Genomic DNA, 8,599 nt, shown 5'->3' with positions numbered 1-8,599 from the left:
ATATTGAAATCATAAGTAAGTTACACTGTTACATGTTGCCTCATAGCTTTTAGATGTCCTGTTTTATTTTTCTTCACTCTTTGTTTTAGATTCTTCTTGAAATGATTACCAACGTCTTCCAGAATTTCTTCAAGTATTCACGCCCTGTGTAATCCCCTCCCCTTTTTGTAGGCTGGAACTAGTGACTTGCTTCTAATGAGTAGAATATGACAATAGTGCTGAGATATCACTTTCAAGATGAGCTTATAAATGACTGTGATTCCCTCTTTCTAGTATTCTCTCTCTTACTACAAGAGCTCACATCCTCTCTTCCCTATGGAGAGATCAATATGGCAAGGAACTGAATATAATCTTTAACTCAGAAAGAAACTGAGTCCCTCAGTACAATGTCCTTTGAGTAACTGAATCCTGCCACAACCTTATTAGTGATTGTGTCAATCTGCCTGGGCTGCCATAATCAAATTACCACAGATTGGGTGACTTAACCAACTCAAATTTATTTCCTTATAGTTTGGGAGGCTAAACGTTCATGATTATGGCACTGGCAAATTTGTTGTGTAGTGAGAGGTCTCTTCCTGGCTTTCAGATGGCCACATTCACACCATGTTCTCACATGGCCTTTCCTCTGTGTGCATGTAAAAAAAGAGCTCCCTGGTCCTTTCTTCTCTTCCTATAAGGATACCAATCCTATTGGATTGGGGCCCCACACTTAAAACTTAATTTAACTTTAATTACCTCCTTAAAGGTTCTAAACTAAAAATTTGCGGGGACACAATTAGTCCATAACAGTAACCATGGAAGCAGGTCCTTCCTGGGTCTAGTCTTCAAGTGAAACCAAAGCCCCAATTGACAACTTGATTACTATTTTATGAAAGACCTTGAAGAAAAATATCTAGCTACCATCCAAAATCAAAGGTTATCACATTCATTGTACTCGCCCATTATAAAGTTAAGAAAGAGACTCAGACATTTAGATTAAGATCTGCTGCCAAGTGTCTGAGGGAGATAACTTTAGAGACTGGAAATGGAAGGATCCCAAAACAGAAACAAGTTTTTGTGAAAGCAGGAGTTGGTACAAATGTTCTGTCCAAGAATATTGATAACTAGATTTTCATGTTTTATGTTTTTAGTTCTCACTTCTGTGAGATCAAAGTTCAAAAATTTATCAGAAATAGTTTGTTCTGGATTGTGTCTGCATTAAAATGTCAAATAGCAAAATTATTTTCAGTCATTCCACATTTCGAAAATTTTAGGAAATGTGGCTGAGGAACTAGATACAAGACCAAGTTTCAGTACCTGTCCTTTGTATCCTTCATTCTCCCAATTATTTGATCTTATCCTGGAAAGTAAATTATATTTCTCTCCTGACCTGTTTTATCTCAAGTTTTCCTAGAAAATGTTTTTCCTGTTCTAATTGTTTCTGACTTTGGGTGTTTACCTCTGTTCTGAGAAAAAAGAGACTACACCAGAGGCATAGCTAGCTCATATCTAACAATCTCTGAGGTTTAATTAGATTTCTCCAAAATACACTTAGTGTTAATTGAAGCATAATTTTATTTAGCCTTTGTTATGTGGTCTGCCATGTATTCAGGTTGACAAGGAAGGGACAAGAAAAATTGTGGTCTTGAAATTAGCAATGGATATTTATTAGGGCTAGTTATTTATCTAAAGTCTTTGTTTCTTTATGTGTCATTTTAATTTCTGTATGACAGGCTACTCCATATGGAAATATGGTATGAAAAATCCTAATATACACTTTCATGGACTTGTTGGCCTTTCCTTAGACTTGTCACTATAATTAGGGAGTCATAGACTTGTAAGATGTGAGCTCTAAGTATTAATATATCAAATATCAGGGAGAAAAAAATTCTTCCCAAATAAACAGTGTAAGACATATAGACCATTAGAACATAGAACAATCACTGTGAGCTGAGAAGCCCCTTCTTGTTTTCCATCAAATGTTTTAAATCATTTAAATCAATGTTTTTCAAACTCATTTGAGAACTAAACTTTTTTTTCACATTTTCATGAACACTAAAAAACTAATTTTCCAAGGACTCCATTTTATATATTTTCATAGCTTATAGAATATTTTCAAACATGTTTTTATCCAGGTTCATGTCAACATCAACAAAACTTTCATAGAGAATCCAGCTTTGAGTAATGTAATTTCTCTTTGAGCCCTTTAACATAAGTTGTTGTAATATGTATGCTAAAGTCAACAAACCTAGTAATATATTTTACCTTTTAAGTAAATCCACATAAATCTTTTAATGTGAAATATGAATCTCTGAAAATTCAGGGTGGCAATTTATAGTTCCCCTTATTTTGTGGTAGTTTTCAGGCAGATTTTATAACTTCCTTTGTCGTTTCATATTCAAACGTGATAAAGAAGTAACAAGGAAAAACGACCTCAGCTTTAATAATGACTTCTCCTTTCAAGTACCAGAAACTCTATTTTATGGTCTTCTTATTTCCAATGATAAATCTGTTTTCACGTCATGAGTACCTCTATGCGAGCATATAAAAGAGGATTCAAGAATTATTTCTTAAGACTCAGAAAGAAGTAGTCTCATAAAGATACTACCTCAAAACTCTTGGCATGTTGGTAAGGGTTTGTTTTTTATTTATCCTGCCATTTGGGAGAAGGCGGACATGGTAGGAGTATGTATGTTAACAGTTAGATATATATTTTTTTGCAGTAAGGACAAAAATAGAGAGTTTTGAGAAATATAAAAAATATTGGAAGTTTTGTGAAGCTTAGAGTAGCAGCAATATTGGAGGCAGATTCTCACTCTTCTTACCCAAAGTTCATAATGAGACAGTCCTCTAATTGTTTTTTTGCCTTTGATCAATTTCCACAGTTCTGAAATAGTTTTTTTTCAATTACATTTAGTTTTATAGTTTCTTTTAGGGGACAGGATTTGCCAACCTGCTCATTCCATCATGCCCCACTTACTAGTGATAGCATCCATTTATTATCTTCCTTGAATCAATTATTACTATGATAATTACCAAACAGTAAATTTTAAATCTATAATTTATATTTTATTTGTTGAAATTCTACAGTAAAAAAGAGCTTTTCCTGTTCCCCCACTTATTTATAAATTTGTTTATTCAATATAAATACATGAGTTTTCACTTTATTGAAGGATTATAGCCTATTACTAACATTATTTACATTGGTGCACAAATTGTCTCACATTTGACCAGTAGGAGCTTCCTCATGCTAGGTCCTAAGTCTATTAGACACATTTTTATCTTTCTTTGAGTACTTCTTAAATTTATGTCACAATTAGGTACAAACTTCCAGTCAAGATAGCAAAGTAGGTAAAGTCTGTGCTTGCTTCCTCCCATGAGCAAACCATAATTACAGCTAAATTAGAGGACAACCATCATTGAGAATCTCCTGAAGACTAGCTAAACAGAACTCCAATAACTAAGAATATAATGAAGAAGCTACCCTGAGACTGTTAGGAGAGACAAAGACATGGAATGGGCAGGTCCCATACTCACACTGTGGTGATTAAGAATCAGAATGGATACCTCAGCTGTAGAAGTTCCCCTACAGCTCAGCTCAGAGGGGTCCCAGGCCCATACTGAGCTCCCCAACCTCTGGGCATCACTGCCAGAAAGAGAAGTCCCCATAAATGATATCTGGCTATGAACCAAAAGGAATTGCACCTAAGAAAGACAATGGACTGCTGGAGCCCTAGGCACTCATCTTAAAGGTCCTGCACACAGATTCACTAGCTCTAATCTTCAGCAAGAGGCAGCAGCTTGAAAAGCAGCAGGAACATATGAGGAGGAATTAAGTTGATTAACTTCAGGGCGAGGGCTGGAGGGGTAGGGTTGGGGCAACTCTCTCCAAGGATGAAAATATTGGTAGGTGCCATTGTTCCTGTGTTGAACTCTCCTCTCACCCAGCTGCCATGGCACAGGTGGGCAGCAAATCAGTGCTCTCCATTAACCTAGCTAACACAGTTCAACCCTCCCTGGTGATTCCCTGAGGCCCTGCACCACCTAATTCACTGTTCAGAACCAAGACTGTTCCAGTAGCTCCTCCACAAAAGTGGCCTGCCTCAGCTCATGCTACAGACTTTTCATAAATCTCTCAAAGGTCCACAAATCCCAAACAAGCAGCGGCTGGCCTCAGCATGCCTTGTAGCTTTTGCTAAATAGCTCTACACAAGTGGCAACCAGTCTCAATTTGCATTGTAACTCCCATCAGGTGGTGCCAAGCTTGATTTAAATGGCAGCCAGACATAGCCTAGAATTAGCTTCAACTAAGCAGCCACAAGCCCAGCACATATGGCGGCCTCAGCTCACATCATGGTGCCCCTCCAAAGGGTCCCGAGCCCAGCACAAGTGGCAACCAACCTCAGAGCATTTTGTAGCACCACCAGGAGGCCCCAGCCTGGCACATGCTGACATTGGCCTATGTCAGAGCCCCTCCCCAAAAGGCTCCAGAACCAACACATCCAGTGGCCAGCTACAACACACCCAGTGGCCAGCTACAATTAATTCCACAAAAGACACACTTGAAGGACAAATTTGGCTGGCATCAGGGCCCTACTCAATTATCTGCTGCTCCATAGGGTCAGCCTCTTCACAAAAGTTCATCTTTTATAATCAATGGCCAGTCTTCATAGCCAATCAGCTTAAGGGTCAAACCCAACCATGGACATGCCAACAGCGTAGTTCAGAGGCTGAACTACAACAGGAGGGCACACACACTTGACACAAGGGATACCTCTGGAGCACTCAGCTCAGGTGACCTGAGAGACTATGCGACTGGGCCCCACAGGACTCTTTCTACATAAATCTACTCTGTCAATACTGGATGGTATAGTAGACTTACCTAATACATAAAAACAAAACCAGAGAGTCATCCAAAATGAAAGGATAGGAAAAAAAAACATGTCCCAAATGAAAAAAGAGAACCAAACTCTAAAAAGAGAATTCAACAAAACAGACAAGCAATCTATCAGATGCAGAGTTCAAAACATTGGTTATAAGATGCTCAATGAAGTTAAGGGAAAAATAAATAAATTCAATGATAACTGCAACAAAGATATAGAAAACATAAAAGGAGGTAGAAGATAAACAAATGAACAAAAAAAGAACCAGACAGAAATTAAGAATATAATAACTGATATGAATAATACCTTAGAAGAAATCGACAGCACATTAGATGAAGCAGAGGATCAAATAAGTAACCTGAAAAACAAGGTAATGGAAAAGACCCAATGGGAACAGCTAAAAGAAAAAGGTATTAAAAGCTAAAAATAGTTTAATGGATCTCTGGGACAATAACAATTGTACCACTATTCACATCATATGGGGTACCTGAAGGAAAAGAGGAAGAGCAAGGGATTGAAACCCTATTTGAAAAGACAATGACTGAAAACTTCCCTAACCTGGCAAAGGAAATAGACATACAAGTCCAGGAATTGTAGAGTCCCAAACAAAATGAGTCCAAAGAGACTCACACCAAGACACATCTTAATTAAAATACCAAAGGTTAAAGACAAGGAGAGAATTTTAAAAGTAGCAAGAGAAGCTAGTTACAAGGGAGCTGCTATCAGCTGATTTCTCAACAGAAACTCTGCAGGCCAGAAGGAAATGGCACAAAATATTCAAAGTGATGAAAGGCAAAGATCTACAGCTAAGCTTACTCTACTCGGCAAGGCTATCATTTACAATCAAAGGAGAGATAAAAGGTTTCCAGACTAGAAAAAGCTAAAGGAGTTCATCACTGCTAAATCAGTATTACAAGAAATGTTAAAGGGCCATCTTCGGGAAGAAAAGAAAAGATCAGAAATATGAATAAGAAAGTATAGGAAAGAAAAAATTCTCATTGACAAAGACAAATACTTAGTAAAAGAGTACATGAACCAACTATAAAGCTAGTACAAAGGTTAAAAGACAAAAATAAGAAGATATATGTAATTACAATAATAAAGTAAGAGACATGCACAAAAGAAGCAAAAAATGATGACAGAAACATAAATGTGAAGGTGATGAGTAAAAATTGTAGTGATTTTAGAATGTGTTCAAACTGAAGTGACTATCAACTATTAGCTTGGTATCTATGAAGCAAATGGTAACTGAACACCAAAAATCTATAAGAGATATACAAGAAATTAGGAGAAAGGAATCCAAACATAACACTATAGAAAGTTATCAACATACAGAAGAGAGCAAGAGAATACAAAAGAAGCAGAAAATAACTACAAAAACCATCAGAAAACAATTAATAAAATGGCAATAAGCATGTACCTATCTATAATTACCTTACATACATGTCAATAGATTAAATGCTCCAATCAAAAGGCATACGGTGGCTAAATGGATTAAAAAAAAAAAAAAGACCCATATATGTGCTATATGCTGTCTACAAGAGATCGAAAAATACACACAGTCTGAAAGTAAAGGGAAAAGATATTTTATGCAAATGGAAATAAAAAAATAAGCTGAGGTAGCAATACTTATATCAGAACAAATAGACTTTAAAACTCAGGCTGTAATAAGAGACAAAGAAGGGCACTTCATAATGATAAAGAGATCTTTTCAACAAGAGGATATAATTCTTGTAAATATGTATGCACCCAATATAGGAGCACCTAAATATATAAAGCAAATATAGAGAGACACAAAGGGAGAGATCCACTATTAGTAAGACAATAATAGTAGGGGACTTTAACGCTCCATTGACATCAAAAGAAATATTATCCAGACAGAAAATGAACAAGAAAACAGTGGCCTTAAATGACACATTAGACCAGATGAACTTAATTGAGATTGCTAGGACATTTCTCAAAAAGCAGTAGGGTATACATTTTTTTCAAGTGCACATGAAACATTTCCCAGGATAGACCACAAGTAGGGTCTACAAAACAAGTCTCAATAAATTTAAGAAGATTAAAATTATACCAAAGCATCTTCTCTGTTTACAATGCTGTGAAACTAGAAATCAATTACAAAAACTGAAAAACACACAAACACAATTAGACCAAAGACCATGCTATTAAACAATAAATGAGATCAAAATTAAATTAAGATACTTTGAGACAAATAAAAGTAAAAACACAACAACTCAAAATATGTAGAACACAGCCAAACCAGTTCTAAGAAGGAAATTTATAGCAATACAGGCCCATCTCAAGAAACAAGAAAAATCTCAAATAATCAATCTAAGCTTTCACCTAAAGGAACCAGAAAAAGAACAACAAAGCATAAAATAAAAGAAGAAAGAAAACAATAAAGATCAGAGTGGACCGAAGTGAAATAAAATCTTTAAAAAAAAAAAAGAAAGAAAGAAAACAAAATGTGAAAACTTATCTGTGTAAAACTTGCCAGTTGACATTTTATTAAAACTCTATCCAAAAAAGAAAAAGAAAAGATCATGAAACCATGAGTTGGTTCTATAAAAGAACAAACAAAATTTATAAAACTTTAACTAGACTCATTAAGAAAAACAGAAAGAGGGCCCAAATAAATAAAATCAGAAATGGAAGTGACAGCCTACCACACTGAAATACAAAGGATTATTAGAAAATAGTGAAAACAATTATATCCTAATAAATTCAACAACCTGGAAGAAATGGATAAATTTCTAGAAACATACAATATTCCAAGACTGAATCAGGAAGAAAGAAAATCTTAACAGACTGATAACTACTAACAAAATTAAACCAGTAGTCAAAAAACTCCCAACAAAAAGTCCTGGACCAGATGGCTTCATAAGCAAATTTTACCATACATTCAAAGGAGAATTAATACACAAACTTTTCAAACTATTCCAAAAATTGAAGAGGAGGGAAGGTTCCTAAATTCATTTTACAAATCCAGGTTATCCTGATTCCAAAACCAGACATTGACAATACAAAAAAAAAGAATGAATTATAATCCAATATTCCTAATGAACAAAGATGCAAAAATTCTCAATAAAATATTACAAACCAACTTCAACAATATGTTAAAAAGATCATGCACCATGATCAAGTAGAATTTGTTTAATATCTGCAAATTGATTAATGTAGTACACCATATAAAAAAGATGAAGAATACAAATTATATGATCATACCAATAGATTTAGAAAAAACATTTGACAAAAATCTAACATCCATTTTTGATAAAAACTCTCAGCAAAGTAGGAATAAAGGGAACACATCTCAACATAATAAAGACCATATATGACAAATCCACAGTTAACTTCACACTCAATGAGGAAAATTGGAAAGCTTTTTAATTAACATCAGGAACAAGACAGGGATGTCCACTTTCACCACTTCCATTCAACATAGTGGTTAAAAATGTAGCCATGGCAATCAGAAAAGAAAAAGAAAAACCATCAAATTGGAAAGGAAGAAGTAAAACTGTCATTATTTGCAGATGACATGATACTATATAGAGAGAACCCTAAAGATCTAATAAAAAAAAAAAACTGTTAGAACTGAGAAGTGAATTCAGTAAAGTAACAGGATACAAAATTAATATTTAGAAATAAGTTGCATTTTTATACACCAATAACAAACTATTAGAAAGAGAATTTAAAAAAATAATCTCATTCACAATTGCATCAAAAATAATAAA

This window comes from Pteropus alecto, unplaced genomic scaffold (genome assembly GCF_000325575.1).
Source record: "Pteropus alecto unplaced genomic scaffold, ASM32557v1 scaffold94, whole genome shotgun sequence".
Lineage (NCBI taxonomy): Eukaryota > Metazoa > Chordata > Mammalia > Chiroptera > Pteropodidae > Pteropus > Pteropus alecto.
This window is presented reverse-complemented; position numbering follows the sequence as displayed.